The sequence below is a fragment of the Sturnus vulgaris genome, chromosome 10, assembly GCF_052056855.1.
Source record: "Sturnus vulgaris isolate bStuVul1 chromosome 10, bStuVul1.hap1, whole genome shotgun sequence".
Lineage (NCBI taxonomy): Eukaryota > Metazoa > Chordata > Aves > Passeriformes > Sturnidae > Sturnus > Sturnus vulgaris.
The window spans coordinates 2,550,123-2,570,745 of record NC_142252.1 but is presented as its reverse complement, the minus strand read 5'-3'; the positions used below and the strand labels follow the sequence as shown (position 1 = coordinate 2,570,745).

At 42.0% G+C, this 20,623-nt stretch overlaps 1 protein-coding gene across 1 annotated transcript in view; it reads right to left on the bottom strand.

The window, feature by feature from the left end:
* Window positions 1-13,979: 13,979 nt before the first annotated feature.
* The window catches only part of AMER3 (APC membrane recruitment protein 3), a 41,735-nt gene continuing 35,091 nt past the window's right edge, over window positions 13,980-20,623 (bottom strand). Inside the window, exon 3 of the mRNA XM_088170534.1 lies at window positions 13,980-19,065. The gene's annotated coding sequence lies outside the window, so the exon portion shown is untranslated. The remainder of the gene's footprint in view (window positions 19,066-20,623) is intronic.

Below are 20,623 nucleotides of genomic sequence, written 5' to 3'. Positions count from 1 at the left end.
TTTTCCATTTTTATTGTCTCGTCTCTCTACAAGACTTAGCTCTACCCAGCATTGCAAGTACCATTCCAATATAAAACAAACTGTTTAAATATTACTGGCCCAAAGGAATCCAGAAAATTAGAGCATAAATTAAAGGAAAACAGATTCAGAACTATTACTCCTAAACAAAACAAACCCCATAGAACAGCTTATGATGCTTTAGGAGTTAAGTATATCTAATCAGACTGTTTGCCCTCCGAGCCTGACCTTAAATAAAACATTGCAAGTTTTGACTAAGTGAGGTTGAGTATTCAAGCTGAAAGCTTAGAAAGTCCGTGTTCCAAAGGGGAGGGAAGGGAATGCTCAAAACTTTCTGCAAAACACCCCTCTTTAGCTGTCTCAAGTTGCACTTCTTAAAGCCACTTCTTGGCTTTTGCTCTGAGGACTGAAGACAAACAGTAGACTTCAGTGGAGTTCCATTAATAGCCAAACAAAAGACACTTTACTGAGAAAACATGTATTTCTGCAAGCAGTCCTCTTTCCTACAGCTCGGCAGTTCTCCAGTGTGGAAATAGAATCATTTTACAAAATTTCTGATGTTTAATAAGGGACAGTTTTATGAAGGATTTTTTTCCCTCAGGAGGAGCGTTAGCTAAGTCTATTTTCACTCTCTGACTGCCTACTTGTGAACTCTGGTAACTTCTACCTCACTCAAATTTTGCTGAGATTGGCCAGAATGTTCAAAAGTTATTAGGAAGGAGTTAGAGATGCAGCAAGACCATGTAAGCATACCAAATGGCAAAAACAAACAAAAACCACCAACAACAAAGCCTACAAAAAAGCCAAAACCAACCAAACAACAACAAAAAAAACCCTCAAACAAAACCAAAACCAACAAACCAAACAAAAACAAAACAAAAAATAACCCAAAACCACCCACTTTGTAATTGCCTACAAATGCATAAGGTAGCTGGGAAATAGCTGTGAAGGGAGTCAGCCGGGTGCCCTCAAGAATTTTTGGTTCAAGTGTGACCTTTCCACTGGTTAAACCCATGTCCCACATTCTGTATATCAAGGTCCAGCTCCTTCCTCTGTCAAAACCTTCCTGTGACCATAACAGGTCATGTTGAAAAAGAGCTCAAAAATATGTAGGAACTTCAAATTTGGTTTTCCAGACCCAACATTATCATGCTTAAAACTTACAGTAGTTAAATATTCTCAGAGAGGACATGGGGAGTGTTAAAACCAGACTAGCAGCATGTTTGGCAGGCACCAACTGCACCTAACCACTATAAAACTGTTACAGGAAGATATATCTGATAGTCTTCTCCCCCTTCACTGGACAATTTTCTTAGGGGCTGTCCTTTGGAATCCAGAGAAAACCCTCTCCTGAAGAAACCACCTATGTCTTATTGCTTCCAACTTTTTGGTATGGAAAACACAAGTGTCACCTTCAGAAGTGGTCACACTTTCACTGAAGATCTTTTAGAAGTCAGCAACTAAGAAAGGGCTAAAAATGGCCTCCCTGCACCCTTTTTTTCCTCAAAAGGGTGGCAAAAGAAGGCAGGTAGTGCCCCTAACTTCCTTGTGACCACAAGCTAATGGCCAGAAAATTCATCCATATTATAAGAAAAGCAGATTTCTTCTTTCCCCTTGGATCCATTCTCATGCATTACATGGCATATAGAAGTTCATAGCAAGAGCAGTTGGAAGCTCTGTAGAACCCAGTACTCAAAAATACAGAGACAAGACAAGAAATTGAATTACAGATCTGGCTCACCATTATTTTGCCTTTTGTAAAGATTTTAGACTGCTAAAAATAATACCAGGTGAGCTGACAGAAAATGCTTAAGGTATAGTAAATAACAGGGAAATTACCAGCTGGTTTTGATATTCAGATATACAGAATATTACTGCAGTATTGTAAACTACTGAAACAGAGAATCAGTTCAACTAAATTTATGTTAAATCTAAATTAAAGAAGGATTTGAAGTCTCTTCTCTCATCCCCACAAGTCATGGTGACCCCTGAAAATGCAAGCCTCCCCCAGGGAAACATGAGTGGGAAATTTCCCGGGTGTCAGTCTACAAAGATGCTTCTTGAACTCTGACGGGCTTATTGCATGTGTTCCCATGACACACGGGCGGAATTTGATTATTTTGGAACTAAACTTCATGTCAAACTGCGTGAGAGCACACTCAGATTGGTTTCTCAGCTGCTAAACACAGTCTCTCCTCATTCTGTCTGTGTTAATTTACAGAAGGGTGAGCTCCCCTGACACAATGGACACGTAAATCTTTCTGGAGGAGCACTGACAAGGAGTTACAGGGAGTCGCTGATATTTCCCAAGTCATGAGCACCTGGAGTCCTGTCTGTAGCCAAGATCTGGAAACATTTGGATGTATAGGGGATGTACACGAGCTGTCACAAAGGGTGCCTCTGTAACACAGCAGCACCATTTCAGTGCTCCTGGCCTTCCCTCCCCTCCCGCTGCAGCAGGATTGCAGGGTTCTGCCAAGTTGCAGAACCTGAGAAAAAGCAACACTGTGCTGCTTTTGTTCATGTGAAGGGGAAGCAGAAAAAATTAGCACTTTTTGAATGGGTTAGGACTTGGAAGAGATTTAAGTCATGGAAGAGTGTCAGGAAATAAGAATATGGGGTCTCAAATCTGAACGGTCTTTAAGAAAGCTCAGCAAGAAAGAAACATTAATAAAATAGAGGTTTAGTTATCCTATTGGCTTAGCTGGGACATTGTAGGGTTCTCAAAAAGCTTTCTGAAGAAATTTGTGATTTTAACAGCTGTATTACCTCTCCTCACTCTACTTTATAGTAATATGAGTTGTTCCTCCCAAACTGGAAAAACATAAATGCACTGTGCATATGTAAGGCCATATGCAAGCACATAAAATCACAGACAGAAACATCTCTTCTAGCTTATGGCCTTTAAAAATTCTTCCTGTCGTCTAAAAAACTATCCACAAAGAAATGGAACAACCATTTATCCTACACGATAACTCATGCACGTTGTGCAAAACCATTGTGTGCAGACCACTCAACATTTTGTGCTCACTTCACAACTAATCTACAAAAAAATCTCTGCACAGGCAGTGAGTCCCGGGGACTGAAGTTGTTGCACACAGACCAACTACTAGATTTGTACCCACAAATTAGGTTCTGCCTCTTTCTGTAATATAAGTATGGCTCTTAAAACCTACAAACTCGATGGTTGCAAATAGTTCAAACCACAAGAAATCCAATCAAACCAAACAAGTTTCCAATCAGGAAGGTGCAACCTTCCCCACCCTGGATCAGCACTCCTCAAAACCATCAGGAAGTGTATATTGACCAGGACTCTGCCTCACAAAATCCGCTCTGGCATCTGCCCTAGGGCTCTTTACTCCACCCTCATTTCCAGTCAGCCTCACAAAAGATCCCTGCAGAAAAATACCAGAAAACCCTATGAAAGGGTCTCTATCTGCCCCCTAATGCAAGCAATAGGCACCACAGGCTAAATGCTACATACAAACCAGAGCAAAGACACCACAAATATGGAATATTTGGGGGAAAAAAGCTCTCTAACACTCCAACATAACACTGTTACTAGTGTTCAGTTTACATTTGATGTTGTGTTTTTGCATAGCTGTGCTCTCAGAAAAACGGATGTAGCTGCTGCCCCGAAGCTGCCATGCACATAGAAAAGAGGGCTTGCTGCTGCTGAGGCACCACCTGGTCCCACTCCTGCGGTCTCCATCCCATCATCATCATCATCATCATCATCATGCATCTCCTCTGTCACACCCTTTCAGAAGGAAAAAAAGCCAGTAAATACTGCCTTGACATTTGTTTCGATCTGTATGGTGATCTGCCCATCAACTAAGTGCCTACCACAGCAAGATTTGAATGCAGAAACAAAGAAACCAAGATCTATTACACATTCTAAATTTACTGATACAGCCTTGCTACATCATTGTAACCAGCAGTGCTTGAAGCTCACATGTCTCAGTGCTTTTTTGATTAAACCTAAAACCTTAAATCGTATCACTTTTGTAGAATTCAAGGTTTCTTTGCTTGGATTTGAACGTTACAGTAGCTTTCTGCAAGGAATGAAATTGAATTAACTATAGCATTTATACCTGGTGCATTGCCTTGTTACTTCCCTATCCAGTAATATATTAGGCAAAAGTATTTTTATTAGATGTGGCCAGATCACATTGAAATAAGTCCCACCACAACCTCTAAAACTCCATTATATTTGACAAAAATGTTCCAAATCCCCACTCAATTCTTTACTTTTATAAGGTTCACATTTTCAGAGTTAAAATACATTTCAGTGCTCATCCAACACAAGGAATTAATGCAAATCAGCGAAGAACGTGACCAGAAATTGCAACTAGAAATTAATCTAAAATCATCTTGAAACCCTTGCAATTATGTAACAGTGTATAGAATAAACTGGCTAGTAATTACTGATGTATTGCTTTATGTAGTACTCCATGAGTAGCCCCTACAAGTTTTCCCTCGTTGGATCATCAGTTTCTGAGTACAATGTCAATATTTACAAAGCTCCTGCTACTAATGAAGGAGACTGTATGGAATATAGCAGTGAATTCTCAAATGCTTCAGCAGAGATTTTGATCAATTTGCATTTTAAGCACATAGGAGGTTAACTAAAAATATCACAGACTTGTGCTAAAATTTCTTACCTTGTAGAGTTTCAACAACAGCCAATATGTCAGGTATGTTTTCTGAGTGAATTTCACTTTCATATATTGTTCAGGCAAACAGGTAAGGTACATTTGTTCCAAATCCAGCTCTTCATGGACAGCACTACTGCCAGCATTATTAATATCTCCTTCCCCACCCTCTCGTCTTCCTTTCTCCTCTTCTGCTGATGCACACAAACATCTATTGAACTCCATTTGAAAAACGTCCGTCGTGTCACACCCCCAGGCCCCCCTGCTTCTCCACAAAGCCCTGATCTTTCCAGAGACAACTCAGGAAAGTTTTAATTTCATATCAGTAATGATATTCCCTGATCCTCCACAAGTATGCAGCCTTGTCTTTAAGCCAACCGAGAAAGTTCAGGCTGTGGTAGAATAAACTTTCTTTAAACTGTATTGGCTTCTTGCCTTTGTCTTATTAAACAACCTCTTGCAAATGTGTGTACAGCTACAAGACAAATATAGCACCAGCTAGCCCTGTCATACAGCACAAGAATACTCCTGCTGTTGCCAAGAGAGGAGAGAAAGATCCCATTTATTTAAAGAGCAAGTCCTCGGCATCAGGACTTCAGTTCATTTGGAGGGAGGGAAAAAAATGAGATGAAAAATCTGTTATCTTTGAAAACTGGGGGGTTTTTTGGTCAACTGTTTCCTCAGAACAAATCCCAATTCTGTAAAAAAAAAAAATGTTTTTACAGAGGAGGGTTTTTTAATTTAAGGGTCCAGAGACCTCCAGCCACAGTAATTCATTGTTTGTGATATCACAGATGCCAAGCTCGTGAAGACTGCAGATTTCAAAAGAAAAATGAGGTCTTGCAGATGGACTGGAGCCAAGACATTCTGAAATAATGAACAGGCCTTCCATAGGCCAAAACATGAAGAAAATATGCAAGAGATTAACTAAGTAATTTTTAGTTAAACATTAAGCAGCTCATCTCTTCCTTGTGACAGCTCAAACTTGTACGTTAAGAAAAGTTTCAAAGACCTTTAGCCTACTCTTAGTGACAGTTAGAAAAGACCTAAAATTTAGGTTTAATTGTTTCAACTATCAAAATTCAACAGCATCAACAACTAAAAAGCATTATTTTAATGAATAGGATTAACTAGACTGGTAACTTCATGCAGAAACTTACACTTCCTACAAATTATTTCCCTCACCACAGAGAGGAGTAAAGGAAGACATCAGTGTGGTTTGCTGAAGAATTAATCAAGAGTTCCAGCATCTTGGAACATTGCCCTTTTAAACATATAGAGGATTTAACGCCCAAAGATTCCATCATCTTGGACCATCTTCAAGCATGTCATGGCAGTTATTCAGGAAATGCTTACCATCCAATTTCACAATCTTTAATCATATTAAACACCACCTTGACCATATCTCAGTGCCTTTAACAAGGCTTCCTGTGTAATACATTTTATTATTATAATAGGTGTTTCAGAAAACAAAAGGTAAAAACAAAATTGCTACATACCCATATACAGTCTGTCCACAAGAAACAGCAAATGAAATGCAGAAATCATGCACATTTCTTTTGTCTGATATATTTTGCAAGGTGTCTGGCTCACCTGGCTCCTCTGATGGGTACAGCTGCCACTCTTTCCCTCTTTTCATGTTTGCACAAATTTGAGAAGGAGAAAATACAGCGAATTGGAGAGCCAAACTTCCTGAGATAGTTTGCTAGAACAGAGTGGAACATCATTTCTCTTCCTGCAGGCAATCCTGAGTACAGGTGTTGAAGGCAAGCTGGCTCTAGCAACTGCAAAGGAGTTGGACAGCATCCCAGTGCTCGCTCCTTCTGGCCACATCCCTCTGCTGTTAACAACATGAGCCTGCAGCTCCCACACAGTGCTTACTCTGACATAACAAAACTGAGTAATCCTCAGCAGCAGTCCCCACGTTTTCCCACCTGCAGGGGATTAAGGTACCACTCATGGACCCAAATATCAGCAGGCAGGGTGTGGCAGCCTCCCCTGCACAAGGACAAGCCAGCACTGCTCACCTCTAAGCATGAAAGCAGAGTAGTTCATGGGGAGGAAAGTTCCCCAGCTCTCCTGTCCCTGGGGTAAGAAGATGACTACCATTGTTTGGAAGCAATTGTTGCCATGCCAAAAGTCTGCTCTCACTGTTGCTGCCAATTTTAAACACAGTTAAAGAACACTTGACATAGGAAATGATAGGAAGGGAGAAGTCAAACCAAACAAATGTCAAGGAGCAGATGACTGAGGCATCTTAGAAACTTGTAGAACACTGTCAGCTGAGAAAATTACAAGGGTGGAGGCAGATGAAAACTGCATATATTACTAAGGTATTTTCTCTTAGTCTGTTCCCAGAGGGACATGACATTGCCACATACTGACACAGTCATATTATTTTCATCTTTCCATTGCCTCCCAGTTCTTGGAGTCTGACCACTAAGAAGTTTCTACATGAGATATTTTCAACCCTAGTATTTCTTCTCTAATCCTTGGCATTTATCATGTGAATAAAGAGATACAGACCAACAAAGACAAGTTTGCCTAAGCTATTTTCCAACGCTGGGAGTGCAAATGAAATGGTAGTTAAAATAAGATCCACTTACTACATCCTCCAGATAGTCAGCATTCACCTTCATTCCCAGCATTTCTACCTCAAGCAGAAGCCATGACAGCAGATCTCAGCAATTTTAGGACAATAAATCACATAGACTTGGACCAAGTCTTAAGGGTCCATGATCTGGAATCCTTAAGTGGAGTTAAAAAGCAGTCTGCATGCAATGTCCAGCTAGTGAGTTTGCATGTTTTCATAATGTTCAGTATCTCAAATGCCTTCAAAATCTTAAGATAGAACAAGTATTCCAAATAGTAACTTTTTGTTATAAATTGATGAGAAATTTTTGCAATTATGAAGAATTCATTTTAGCACCACACTGGGATAAGTAATTTTCCCTTCATAGCCTGTAGTCACAAGTCCAAGTTTTGTGTGTGTTGGACATGATTCACACTTGGAATCAGCTTTTCTTGCCAGATATGATTACTGAGCAGCTCTCCCAGCTTCGTTAGTTTAAAGCTTTTTTTGTTTTGCTATTTTAAATTAAAAATTATTCGTAACAGAAGCATATTACACTCCAGAGGAGTGCATGTAAGTTCTTGGCAGCTCCCTGTTCAGTTCTGCTCAACCTGAAGTACAGCTGCTTACAAGAGTTCTAGATAGGACTATACTTCCCCATCTCAAGATTTAAAAAAAAACAACTCTGCCTCCTCAAAAAAACAAACAAACAAACCTCCCCATCCAAAAAAAGCCCACAACAAAAACCTGAACAAACAAACTAAAAGAAAAACGCTGCACCATTCAAACAAAAAATCTTAACAAAACCCCAAGCCACCCCACAGGTTTTATTTCTATTATCCTCTCCTCTACCTCATTGTCCCACGTGTTCCTAAGCATATTGTAAGAAGCCTTTCTACAAAAGGAGCTCAGAAAGTAACTTTTCAAATCCTCAAGCCAGTGTTTTTGTAGCTATCCTGACTTACTCCTGGACTGTTAATAACCTTCAGTATTACTATAGCATTCAGTAGCTACAGTCTGAAGTATTTAAGAGATCAAACATGTTTGACATTGAAATGGTCACAATTCCATATTAATAACCGGAGGCTGTATAGAGGAAGCCAAGAAATTTCAGAAGAATGGGATTTTTGAAATGCCAGCTGCTAAAAGCTAATGGATTGAAATGTAAGGTAGCAGATTTTTCAAACACAAGGGAACACGACATAAAGCAGTCGAGAAGCTGTTGCAGTTATGAAGAACAAACAGGTAACAGTACTGAGATGTCAGTTTACCTGATCATCTAGCTTAAGAAGTCATCCCACAATGAGTGAATTGTTTAAACATTGTTTTGCCTGCCAGATTCTACAGTGGTGTATTTTTGAAGTGGGGAAGAGAACACAGCACTGACATTACACTTCCACCTCCACAGGCTCTGGCAATTTTATTTAATCAAATCTCAGAGCCCTGGGAATGCATTTAACCTGGACTTTACCCAGCTGCCTGCTGAGCCCTGGAGTTCCTCTAGCAGGTTTGTATAGCTGAAACTGATATCTCTGTTGTATATCATGGTAAAACTCCAGTTCAGAATGATTTATAGTAAATATCTAATTACATATAGATTACCATTTGAGTTTATATGTACATAATCTATATATACTTACACTACTTACCATAGGTATGTAGCTGATATGAGCAGGTTTTAGGTGAGTAATTGATGGTCACAGGCTCTATAATGCTGAGTTGAATGGCCCACTGAAATGGCAATAAACAGCATTTTAAACTCCAATAAACTGTCCAGAATCTATATAAATAAAACCTTCAAACAAGGTATAGCCCATTTCTATCCTATCGTGACTGATTATTCCTTTTATCAGACTTAGCTCTAGCAACAACAGTAGCAATTAGACACTTTTAAGCTGGCACTAATATAAGTGGTGTCTAGAATATTTGCAAAAAATAACTCTAAATCATGCCACCTCTCACTGCGAGTTATTCTATCATTAGCACAATGGAGATTTTTCTACTTCTTTGCATTTTTTTTTTAACTGGAAGAATCCTTTTTTTCAATATTATGGTTTAGATACAAGGGAGAGACTGAAATAAATCCTTACAGGAGAAGAGAGCTTAGGGCATGAAACAGAATGCAACCCTGCCTGTTCCTGATGAGGACTTCACTCTTCATTGAGTGCCAGAGCATTGTCCTTTCCTGCTCAGTAACCAGGCTCAGGTGTCCAGTGACCACAAGCCAAGTTTCAGAACTGGGAGATTCCCATCCCACCACCAGAAATGAGTTCCTTGACTCTGTATTTCACAACATGCTATATTTCTACCACAATTGTGATGGTGAAGAATCTGTTTAAAACAAGAGCCCTGGCTCCTCAAAAGGTGCTTGATTATGCAGAGGGAAGCATTAATTCAGTATTTCTCTTGTTTAGAGCTGTCAGTTTTATCACAAGCAGCACTGGTCCTCCATACATTTTCCAGTATTTCTGCAGCTGCCTCATGGCTCTCTTGAAATTGCAGGACCTCTCATCCTCCAGTCTTGCCTGAATCCCCTCTCCCTTTCATTACCCAAGCTTTACATCCCTTAGGGAAACAGGATGCAGCTAACCTTTTGGAAGATGTCTTTCCTGCCTTTCTCACTGTCTTTTGCCAAAAGATTTTGGTTTGTTGCTATTCATAGGGCTAAAGACACTGGAGTTTTGAGTAAATAATGCATTTTGGCTACCAGAAATCCTAAAAGGAGCTACAGAGGAGCCCTAAGAAGAATTCTCCAACTGTCTGAGAAATCCCCCCAAAAAAGTCGAGGACACGTATTTGTGATTATTTTGAACCTGCTGGCAATCCTGCAGTAGTGCTTACATTTATTCACCATCTAAGAAGACAGAAAAGCCTCCCTAATGTGCACAGAGAAGAGATGCACTGTAAGTAACTGGGCTTCTTGTGATATTTGATGGACTGTTTCCAGCTGGCTGGACTGTTTCCCAGCATACTAGTCTGAGCTTTGCATCACTTTATACTTACTCACAAATGCACAGGAGTATTTAGAGCTATTTCTTGCATGAGTTAGTCATGGCCATTCAATAAAACCTCTACTGGGATATAAAGAGCAGACATCTGTCTGCATGGAACTGAAGGTGTGACATGTAAAAGCACCTGAGATGGTGCTGGTTCACGGGTGTGTGTGCCCAGAGCAGTAAAGCTCCAGACTTAGCTCAGGCTGTGTAAAACCCACTGGAATGAATCTGGTAGCCAGCATGCATCAGCAATTTCAGTGGGTGTAAAGCCAGGACGAGCAGATCTCCACACAGTGTTCTGGGGAATGTGCAGCCTTTGTTTGCTTTGAAGCAACATTTTCCTTTCAATTAAGGGAAGAAACTGGGTGCCATGAAAGATGTGAGGCTTTCTCACATGAAAGCCTCTATGACTTTAAACCATGGTTTCACTAAATGCAGATGACCAAAACTGTAGTTTGTGTGAACAGCAGAAACCACACAAGCCTCAAAAAACCAAATTGGGAAAACATTTGAGTGTAAAAAACCTTTTTTTAGCATATTCTGACACATGCTGCTTGAGACTGGGTCAGCAATGTCCCAGGAGTAGGAGTTCATTCTGTGCTTGTACATTTGGTTCTTGTCCCAGCAAGTTTGGAAAGGTGTGAAAATGAAAACTGGCTGTGCTGAAAGTTGTCCAGGCTCCTCTGATCATCAAGGAAGTTCAGCTCAGGTTTCAACCAGCAGCTTGTGGTTTGGCATGAAAGAGACTATTCTAGTTCATAGCAGGATGTAAACACCCTGGGCGAGCATTACTCTTCCTTGGGAGACCTCTGGCCACCTGCTCAAGCATTCATCCCTACTCCAAACTTATTACAAGTGCCCTGGGATTTGGTGTGGAGGAGTGGCAGTAAATACATGGGTTTTTTTCACCGTCTGAGATAGCTTTGAAATCATTGCTATATGTGCCATGAGAGAGGGGGAAAGCGAGCACGTTTTCACACACGCTGCTGGGCCTCTGCCCGAGGGCCTCATGCCCTTTTACCTCAGGTAAAAAATAAAAAATCCCAGCCTCTCCAACCCCGAGCTACCCCACACAGCCCTCATGTCCCAGCCAGAGCAGGGCCCTGAGGTTTGCTGGCAGATCCCCAGGATCTCAGAAAAACACATGTTCTTAGAGATGCTGCTGGCACCCGAGAGCCTTAGCCCAGCCCAGCACTGTGCTCCCATGGGGCATTCCAGAGCAATCCCCACCGCCTTCCAGAGGGGCTGTGGGGAGAACTCACTCCCCGATGATGTCCTGGGAGTCACAGAATTAATTAAGTTGGGAAAAACCTGAGATCATTGAGTCCAACCTATGGCCTAACACCACGTTATCCACTCAGCCGTGGCACTGAGTGCGACATCCAGTGTTTCCTTAAACACCTTCAGGAACAGCGACTCCACGACCTCTCTGGGAAGTCCATTACAACATGCAGTCACCTTTTCTGTGAAGAATTTTTTTCCCAATCTTTAATCTGAATCTCCAGCACAGTTTGAGATTAGGTCCTCCCATCCTGTCCCTTGTTCCTGAGAGCAGGGCTGGCCCCTTCCTGGCTACAACCTCCTGGTCAGGGAGTTGTGCAGAGCCAGAAGGTTCCCCCTGAGCCCCCTCTTCTCCAGGCTGAACACTCACAGCTCCCTCAGCTGTTCCTCATAGGACCTGTGCTCCAGCTCCTTCCCCAGCTCCATTCCCCTCTCTGGACTTATTCTCTCATCTCCATGTCCTTCCTGAATTGAGGGGCCCAGAATGGGACACAGCACTGCTGAGCACAGGGGGACAATTGTGCCCTGGTCCTGCTGGCCACACCATTGCTGACACAGGCCAGGTGCCTTTGGTCTTCTTGGCCATATGGGCTCATGTTCAGCCACTATTGACCAGCACTCCCAGGGTCTTTTTTGCTGGGCCACTTTCCAGCCACTCTATCCCCAGCCTGCAGTGCTGCAGGGGCTGTTGTGGGAATGTGTGGCACTTGGCCATCTTGTACCTTATGCTGTTGACCCATAGATCTAGCCCGTTGATCTTGGCCCATCGATCCAGCCTGTCCAGATCCTTCTTCAGAGCCTTCCTATCCTCCAGCAATGGAAGAGCCGAGTCTTCTCCCCTGGATAGTGCAGGGAGCTGCCTCCCCAGCGCTGAGGGAGGTGAGAGAGGCTCTGCTCAGCTGTAGCTGTGGCTGTGGCTCCCACCACTCTAGGGGGACCACCCTCAGGCTCCTTCCCAGCCCCATCCTCCAGGAGCACCCATCCCTCCTGCTCAACCCTCCCCACGTCTCAGGATTTGGGGCTTTGTGGGGTGAAGCGGCTGTGAGCAGCGTCCCATCAGGGACTGCGTGAGGGGAGAGAGGGCACAGGTGCCATGAGGGGCTGGAGAGCACAGGTGCCATTAGGGGAGGGGGACACAGGTGCCATGAGGGGAGGGGGGCACAGGTGCCATAAGGAGAGAGCAGGCACAGGTGCTGTGAATGGAGGGTGGGCACATGCCATGAGGGGCTGGAGAGCACATATGCTATGAGGAGAGAGCGGGCACAGGTGCCAAGCAGGTAAATCCCCTTGGTGGAATGGACCTGGGTAGTTTTGTTTAAGGCAGGTGTTGGCGGCCCGAGGACCTGGGGCTGCCTCGGAGGAGCATCCCTGCAGGCAGGTGAGCAGCCAGGTGTGAGCCCTGCTCTCTCCAGCTTGGCAGAGCCTCTCGAGTTGCTGTGCTCAAACCGCACAGGTTCAGGTGTGCGCTTCGTGCTCGCTGAACGGCGTGGTAGAAGCGGGGACCCGGGGCACAGGCTGCTCAGCTGGAAGCAGCCCAGGGCTGTTTGTTTGTAGGAAGTGTGTGACGGAATTCGCCGCTGTTTGTGTGCGGGAATCACGCCCGTTGGAGAGCAGAACGGGATTCTGCAGAGCCAGGTGAGCGCTGCCGCCCCCCTTGGCCTGTGCCAAGACGTGCTCAGCCAGAAGGTACCGAGGAGCACCGTGGGCTGCCATCTGGCACATCCCTAGCACACCGCCTGCTGTGTGTTTCATGGCGTTCTGTTAATTTCTGCAATGACAGCAGCATGCCTTTCTTTGTTCCGTGTGTTTTAAATAAGGTGCTCCTTTATAATGCATCATCAACTGAGCCGCGTTCCTTTCATTTTCATTATCATTGCCTTCCTCATTAATCAGGATGCACCTTCTAAAGGACTCCCGATGGAAATATGTGGGTTAGTACCTTCTTGCATTTTTATGACTGCTGTTGCATTTCAGATAGTGCCAGCTTTCAGTATATTGGTGTACCATCATGGAAAAACTGGTCTCCTTCTTTCATTTTCTACAATTTTCTACTTCGGAACATTAATGCAGGGTTACAATTATGTTAACATTAAGCAAATTCTTAAAAGGACTTTAAAAGTCCTTGTAATTGAGTGACAGATGCTTACGACTGAATCCATTTAAATATTCAATATAAGGTTATCAGGATAAGATTACAGTATTTTGATCTTGCTATTCTGATTCTCCCAGTGCTGATTGATTGATAAGGCAGGTTATCCTACACAGAGGAGAAGGACTAGAGAAGTTAATTTTGCCTCTATAAGCCTTTGATATAGGCTGGGGATTTAAAGAAAACAAATTATTCATAAGCAGTAGGAGGGGTTTTTTTCTGAATAAAGAATTGGCAAAGCTGGAAAATAATAATTCAATAATATCATATAAAACAATAATGTGATATTAACTAGAGACCAAACAACATTGAATCCAAGAGACTTTAATATGTAATGTAGTATATGGTAACTAAAATATAATACATAAAGCATATGTACATTAGATATGGCATATATGAAAAATAGTTAACAAAATACGTTAAACAGCATATAAGTGCATGTATCTTAGTTACATAATAAACCATGTTTGTACTGAAATTTTTAAAATTTGCTACTCCAATTTTTAAAAGGTACCTGCTTCACATTTCTTCCCTATTCTTGAACTTAATTTCCACAAATGCTTTTTTTAAGTGTGTGTATACACACTTATTATTATATATATATATGTACTATGCATATACATTGTCAATCCAGGAGTTTTATTCTTTTCCTTAAGTAAAAGTCAGAATATGTAACGTTGTTCTCTGTTAAATATGCCTCCTTTCACCTGCAACTTTATCGTGCATCTTGTGCATTTGCTGTAGTGTCAGCATTTACAGTATCCTGCCACCAAATGCTCCAACTTACCTAGAACAATGGAATTTTGTGAATGAAGCAAACTATTCTGGGACTCGTGTCTAAGATCCCATCCCTTACATCTGACTGGGATATCTGACTGCCATTTTAACATGTTGCTTTTGGAAGGAACACTTTATCTGACAATTCATTGTACTGTGCAACTCATTGTACATTCTTTCTTCCTACATTTTTTCAGACATTATTACCAGTATGAGATCATTTGCACTGCAGTATTTAAAAGGGCGAGTACTCTCTCCAATCACAGCAGTTAACATGGGGTTTTTAAGGGTACTCAGGTACCTGGTCTTTGTGCTGGGAGTTCCAAAAATACCTCTGAAATCCCACTGAACTCTGCATTAAAAGAAGGAATGTCAAGAACTGATGTCTTGAGCAGAATAAATTTTTTAAAAATAACTTTTCCAGAACAATTTTTTTTACATTTTATTCAACCATAAGATGAGGAGAAACCATTTTTCCCTTTTTGGAGGTTGTCTTCAGCACAAAGGTATTGTTCTTTTAGTTATTATTCTGATTTTTGTCTGGACACAACTGGTCACTGCTTCCATTCTTGCAAAAATAGGACAGGAAGCTGGTGAACAGCTTCATATAAGCTGCTCTGAAGTTTTGTACCCACAAAAATCTGAAGTTTTCGAATTTTATCTTAATTTTCCTCTACATCCATTGAAATGTTAAAAAATCCATCAAAAACCAAAAGGGATGACAATATGTTAGGCTGAAAGCAGGCTGAAGAGAGCTGTTCTCACAGCTACATACTGCATGAGAAATTGAATACTGACATGCAGTGAATATTTAACATTCACATTCATTTCATCAGACTGCCTTCATTTGTTAGAGAGGTGTTGCTTGGGTAACATAACAAATTTAATTTAAAGATTCTTCTTTAAACTCAATTACAGCCAATCTTAGTAAGCACCTTATTTAACATGACCTCGAGGAGGGAAAATTTCTGTTGATTCTTTAAATGGAGATTGATTAAGCCCCAAAGCTTTTTGAGCTTTCCCCAGCATTGCATCAGCAGCCATGCAGCTCCACAGGGAGAAGGAGAACAGGCTACCCACAAGCATTTTTTCCGTGGTGTGTAATGCAGATCCACAGTTGTTCTTTTGGCAGCATGGATTGAACCCAGGACCTTCGAGTGTCAGAGTGCAAGTGTGAGGAGGCTGCACAGCAAGGTCACTATCCTGGATTCAGGAGAGCAGGCTTTGGCATCTTAAGGAATCTGCTTGGTAGAATGCCATGAGATAAAGCCCTGGAGGGAAGAGGAGTCCAAGAAAGCTGGTTGTTACTCAAGGATCATCTCCTGCAAGCTCAGGAAAAATGCATCCCAAGAAAGAGGAAATGAGGTTAAAAAGCCAGGAAGTCTGCACAGATGAACAAGAAGCCCCTGAACAAATCCAGAAAAAATTAGTCAATGAGGATGAAAGCAAGAACAGAAACACAGAAGTTGTCCTCAACAGCATTGTCCAAGCAGACAGGGATTAGGTGAGGAAAGCTAAAGCCCTGTTAGAATTAAGTCTGGTCAAGGACATCATGGACACCAAGAATAACTTCCATAGATATGTCAGTGATAAAAGAAAGATTTGGGAAACCATGAGCTCTGTCTGGAAGGAAACATTAGACCTGGTTACAGAGAAGGCTTTTTTCAGTGGTTTTCACCAACAAGTTCTCCACTTGGCTGACTCCAACTTGCTCCACACTGGCTGAGTCACAGAAGGCAAAGGCAGGGACTGGGAAAATGAAGAGCTGTGCACTGTAGCAGAAGATCAGGTTCAAGTACATCTAAGCAACCCGAAGCAGCAAAGGTCCATGGAATCTGAGGACATGCATTTGCAGGTCCTGAGGGAAGTAGTGGATGAAGTAGCTGAGCCACTGTAATCATATTTGAGGAGTCACAGCAGTCCAGTGAAGTTCCCAATGACTGGGAAAGGGGAAACATAACCCCCATCCTTAAAAAGGGAAAAAAGGAAGACCTGGAGAACTACAGACCAGTCAGTCTCACCTCTGTGCCCAGCAAGCTCATGGGCTCAGATCATTGTGGAAACTGTGCTAAGGCATATGGAAAACATTGGAAGTGATTGGGACAACCAACATGGCTTCACTGGGAGCAAATCATGCCTGACAAATTTGGTGTTGACTCACATCTACATGGGCCTGTGCAAAGCATTGGATATGGTCCCAATGACATCCTTGGCTCTTAACCAGAGAGTGGAAGGGATCCCTCAGAGGGTAAGGAAGTTGTTGGATGATCACTCTCAAAATGTTGTGGTCAACAGCTCAGTGTACAGTTGGAGAGTGACAAGTGACATTCCTCCAGGGCTGGCTTTGGGACTGGCCCTGTTTAACATGGACAGTGGGACCAAGTGCATCTCAGCAAGTTTGCCAGTGACACCAAGATAAGTGGAGCACTCAACATGCTGGAGGGACAGGATGCCATCCAGGACAGGCTGTTTATGTCCATGCTGGACCTACATAAGAGCAGTAAAAGCCCATCTGTCCTGTCTGCATTTGTTCCCTCTGGTTTGCAGACAGCTGCAGGAATTGGTTAGCTGTTACAGATGAGCTGGGCTTAGAGGGAGAAGAGCAGCAGCAGCAGGAGAAAGACACCAGGGAGGTAAATAAAGTTAGGCAAATAATTTCTTGCTCTGTGCCTGTGGGGTGGGTAGGAGAAATAATAGTCTCCACTGAAATGCTGTCTCCTTTGCTATGTGGGAGCAAGATGACTTTTTTCTTTCTGTTGCCTTTGTTTTCCTCCACCAAGTCAGTTACTCAATCTGAAATCCAGGGAAGAGATGTGCAGTGTGCTACAAGGATGAGAAATTCTGCCTCTGTCCCCTCAAGGTTCTGGGCTCTTCTTTACAAGAGATGTTGGTGAGCTGAAGGTGGTAAAGGAGGCAACTGTGGTAATTGCAAAAGGAAAGGGATCACTTGTGTGAGGAACAAGTAGTTTTTGTACAGACTGTGTTGCTGGAGTATTAAACTCTATGCTTATTATTATTTGGTTAGGTCAATTCTAATGTGTCACTTAGTATTTTAGGGAAAAACGCCTGTACAACAAACTCGTTGGCATTTCAGGCTTTTGTAGGTTAAATGGCAATTTCTAAGCAGTCTTCAGAAATACCTTTGTGTGCCATGAAAGAGGGCCCTAGACACTTATAATCTATATTTTCAGGAGATACTTGTGGTAAAATGACTGCATTCTCAAAGCTGATTTGTGCTGGCTGTCCTGGGGTGTTGGAGAGAGAAGCTCTCTTCTTCATAAGTGTTGAGTAATACTGAGAAAGCTCCACAGCTAGGGGATGTGATTTCACTTTATAGCCTCATAGTCCTGCTGTATCATGCATTTTATACCTCAGATTCTGCAAAAAGCAGACATCTCTTAAATACTGTGGTTATATATTCTTTACATTATTCACGATCAAAGGTAGAAATTAATTTTTGACATCAAAATTCAGACATCTAACCCAAGGTATTTTTCCCTTTCTGCAGCTCCCAGCCTCGTGTCCTCCTTCCACTTTTTCCCATGACAGCAAATCTCAGGGCAAAGATACTGCCCCTAAATACTGTCCAAGACAGGTTATTAACTAGGAGCTTGTAAAGATCTCTACAAACACACCATGGCCACTGGGGACCATTTAATCATCAGGTTTTCTCTATAAAGTATAGTTGTTTTTTTCAATTTATTCTCAAAATATAAGTCAGCCATGACCAGATTTGAACTGAGGTATGAAAATGACTGCTCTGTTAAACTACCTCCAAGAATGCCACAAAAAAATGAAAACTGGATTAACAGTGCACCTTACCCAGTATTTTGAGAACAGTTTTTCAATTAGGAAAAGAAAACTTCATATAAGGTTAAATGTAGTTTGTCATCATGGATATTAAAAGCATATTTACTCTCCTTTAAAATGGAATCAAACTTTTTTGATGGTGATTTTCATATATAACTCATTATTCTACTCACAATTTCTGCTATGATAAGCACATGTCTTCAGACAATATAGGGCATACTATAGTCTGCTTTCTGATATTTTTGTTTGTTTTAAAAATACCTTTTCCTAGGCAGTAAATCTTGCCATACCAGTATAATCAGAACGTTGTGGCTTGGTTGCCATAAAATATATAAAGCTTTTCTCTAAAATTAAAGAAAAATCAGTACAACAGAAAACAATTTTACTTCTTCGTAACAGCTTCCCAAATGAAAGCTCATTCTGCACATACCTGTGTTTTAAAAATATAGTGATATTTTCAATTGTTATGTGGCACAATGGGACATAAATATGCTGTCATTTTTTTCTTAAACTTTATCATGGCATGAATTTTTCAAAATCTTACTGAACTTGGGTTTGGTTTCGTTTTTTAAAAAGAGTATTAGTTATCAGCCATCTGCAACTGTGGCTTCAGGGGTATGTGGCTGTCCAGAACTCCTAAATGTGCCTGTCATTCCAACAGACTGGCATGATTTTCTGCTGCAACACTCTGGTGAGCTCTCCAGAGAGAAATCCTTGTTGATTCTGGTCTTGGTATAACATCATGGAACTGTCATGCTATGCTGTGTTGGGGGTGCATCCATATCTACAGATTCTTCAGTGCTGCACCTGCAATATAAGCAAAAACATCTTAAATGTTCACACATTTGTTTCAGGTTTTTATTTTAAATATATTGGTAAGTGAATGAAAGAAAATAATTAAAACCAGAAATAAAATCTAGCCACCACCAGAATGCAACCAGGGTCAGATTAGCTATGGTGTGAGAATTTCCTGTTGTTTGGACAAACTAGTCTAGAGTAACTTGCCAGCTATGTACCATACGCCATCTGCATCTTCCTGCAAGTGTTTTTTTAGCAGGAGTTTTGTCATTAGGCTTCTGAATTTTCATGAGATAAGTAATCTCCAAATCCCTCACTGTTTCTAAAAACATGGTTATAGTTTTTCGTGATTCTTTCCAGTGATGCTTGTGATATTTCCCAGGCTTTTTGCAGAGGAATCTCACTTAAAGAACCGAAGGTGGAAAGCTACAACCAGTTCTTTTCTGCTTTAATATTGTCCTACCATCTGCAGCTTTCCCACTGCCCCTCCTACTCAGCCCAAGCCTCTCAGCTCTCCCTTTCTTTGTTCTTGTCCTATTCCTTTCCTGTGACATCTCTGTCCCTGCTGCTGTCACAGGCAGCAGTGGCACTAAAACAGAGCAAATACATTTGGACAGATCAATCTGTTTCTGCTGTCATTTGTGTCCTCTTGCAGGAAGAGTCCTTCTCCCGAGCTCATCTAAATAACTCTCTCTTCATGGGTTGGAAGGCACTAATGTGAAGAAGTCCAGGTTGAATGAGGAGGTAGAGGAAAGAATATGCCTACTCCTCCCCTGGATTGTTCTTGTAAGTACCTGCTGAAGGTACTCCTAAAAAACATTATCAGATCAGCTGAGACACCTCTCAGGTGTATTGGGACTAACAGGTTCTCGTGGATGCAATTCAGAGCATGGCTCTTGCTGCACTCTTGATTCCCTTGTGCAACCTCTACCCATTGTGAGGAGCAGGCACCAGAACTGCGACTGGCAGGCAGTGGAGGGCAGCCTGCCTGATGTACAGGGGGGACTTAGGTCACCAAAGCCATCTCTGTGTCAGTGGGAGCTCACTCTCACCCAGTTCTCAGTAAAATAGGGCTTAGAGATAGGGCTTAGAAATTCAACTGCTAAAAGTCACCCCAGAAACCAGAAAAAATTTGAAATGTGCTTAGAGGTGGGTTACTTCAGTAAAAAACAGTTATTGTCCCCTTACTATCTTTATGTTTTATGTAACTGGGAATATAAATATAAGATACTCCTTCAATACTCGAGGGGTTTTTCTTACTCAGAAACGGATGCTTAGGATCTCGTGAACACAATGATCTTGTCAGTGTCCCTAGGCAGTAGCAGAAATGCCTCCCCAGTTTGTACCCGTGCTCGAAGTGCTGGGGATATCTGCATTCCTGCCTGCTCGGCTGACCCAGGCACGCTTCCCAAGCAAGGAGGAGACCTAATCCTTTGAGAATCCCAAACACAAATAGTGCAGCGGTATCTGGCAGGCCAGCACAGGAATTTGTGATGTTTATACGCTTTGCTGCAGTTTGTTTTCCTCGGTCTGGAGGCTGTTTTTCCCCCCGTGGCGCTGCTCGGAG